The sequence below is a fragment of the Numida meleagris genome, chromosome 26 (assembly GCF_002078875.1).
Source record: "Numida meleagris isolate 19003 breed g44 Domestic line chromosome 26, NumMel1.0, whole genome shotgun sequence".
NCBI lineage: Eukaryota > Metazoa > Chordata > Aves > Galliformes > Numididae > Numida > Numida meleagris.
The window spans coordinates 2,847,052-2,849,207 of record NC_034434.1 but is presented as its reverse complement, the minus strand read 5'-3'; the positions used below and the strand labels follow the sequence as shown (position 1 = coordinate 2,849,207).

The 2,156-nt window shown below is 45.7% G+C and overlaps 1 long non-coding RNA gene across 1 annotated transcript in view; it reads right to left on the bottom strand.

Moving 5' to 3' along the window:
* Positions 1–2,156, bottom strand: part of LOC110388611 — a 30,795-nt gene that overhangs the window by 18,161 nt on the left and 10,478 nt on the right. The gene's annotated exons all lie outside the window — the stretch shown is intronic.

Here is a 2,156-nt window from a genome sequence, read left to right as displayed (position 1 = left end):
CCCGCCTTTGCAGCTCAGATTTTATCTGGAAGTGATGATAAAGTTTATCGCAGGAACTCGGGAGTTGAGCTAAGGTCAAATCCAAAGGATTTCTTTCCAGCCATAAAAGCACTTGCTGGTTAAGACCTTGTTTTCACCCTTTTATTTACTGTTCTGGGGGTGCGGGGAGGTTTTGGATTTTTTTTTTTTAATGCCTTCTGGGATTGTGACCTGTAGTGTTTGTGTCAACTACATATTCCCCTAGATACGAATTTGTGACCCAACTTCCTTTACACAAATTCGGATCTACAGGGTACATATAGAAGACAGATGCATCCTCCTCGGTCAGAGATCTTCGCTACTGTCATAATTCTCTTCTGGGAGGGGGTTGGGGTGGGGGGGGGGGAGAGCAGGAGGAGGGCTAAAGTTTTGCAACTCTAGAGATGGCGATTTCATCTATAGAGAACGGTGGTGAAAATGCGCAATCTTCGGAGGAAGGAAAATGAATTGAAGCATCATCTCTCTATCCGAACAGCTGAGAGTAGATTAGGAAGCTGGAACTTTTCTACCTCCTTTTTTTTTTTTTCCCCCATCCCTTTCCGCTGTAGTTTACTGCTTTGCTATAACACCGGTTCTTGCGGCGAGCGCGTAACACGAGCGGACCCGAATAGAAAGAAAGAATCGGACTTGAAAAGTAAAATCTCCGCAGGCTCCGTTCCCCTCATTCCGTGAGATCCGCGTAATTACGCCCCGATTCGCGGCGCAAAGATTTCGCCCATTTTTCGTTCTCGGAGCACAGCCGAGGGTTTGGGCTGCGAGTGAGTGCGCGGAGAAATACGTGTATGTACGTTAAAAAGGAAGAAAGAAAGAGAAAAGGAACAGATGAAAAGAAATACAGCGTGTAAAGGCAGATGGGACGACAGGTTTTTGTGTGCCCCCCCCCCCCCAAATGACAGGCAATTCTTTTTACAACCCGAGAAAAAGATCAAAGGCGTTTCATTTCCGAAAAAAAAAAAGGGGGGAAAAAAAGGATATAAAGCAATAAAATATTCATACTGTCTAGGTAATGAACCCTCATTCGGAACTAATGAGGGTAGCATCGTGTTGAGATTTCGTTTAAAATTCCCGGTGCCGAGGAGATTAAAAGTACAGCGCGGTGCCCAGGTTTTATTTCCGTATTTCAAAAGGGAGAGCTTTTGGCCAAGTTTCTCCCGAATTAATTGTATTTCAGTGCCACCGCGGCGATGTTAGCCGAGTAACGCTGCGCATCCCTTCCCTTTAAACGCTGACGAGAAATACATTCCCCCCCCCCCGTGAAAAATATCTGAAATATATCTCAAAAAAGCCCTCATTTATTTTGTTATTATCGGGATTTTTTTTTTTTTTGGCCTATAAAAACGTAGTTAGGATCAAGAATTCGTTCCCATAGCATCCCTACCGGGACACACGCTGCCCTGATATTTTTCGGGTACTTTAATGGGAACGGTCGATTTTCTCGATAAAACGTCGAATCTCTAGAACAGCGAAGCCGTATCGTAAGAACTAAGAACAAACGCATGGAGGGCAGCCCCAAACCACCCCCCACGCCCCCCCACACATAGGGAAAAAAAGGAAATTTCGAGCAAAAGGAGCGAAGCTTCCAATGCTGCTCTGCACGGAGCGCTTCCAACCCGCACCTACGCTGGGAGCAGGTAGCAACCTTAGGATTTCCCTTCCCCTCTAAAAACCTGCCATAAAAGTAAGGAGCCAAACCAAATCTGCTTGTACAGCTCGTGGATGGATGCCATAAAACAATTCGCCTGAGCAAATCCCACCAGAGTTCTTTTTCTCTTAAATTTTATTCCCCCTTTTCAATCCCTCCCTGATTTATTTGATTGTATTTCCTCGCGGCCGGTACCGTTGAGACCTCCTAACCGCGGATAAGAGCCTGAATAGAAATAACTGGGCCTAGATTCCGTAATTTTAACCCCTTCTCGCATCTTAAAAAAAAAAAAAAAAAAAAAAAATCCGTTTTAATTTTCCCTTCCGATGACAAAAGGGGTTTGGTGCCAGCAAACCAGCACCCCTAGCGTCTACCAGAATTCTTCCCCCCACCACCACACCTTCAAGAGATCTCACACCAGCCGCTTGTGATCCCAAATTAAAGAGGCTCCCCTCGCCGCTCCCCCCCCCTTTCT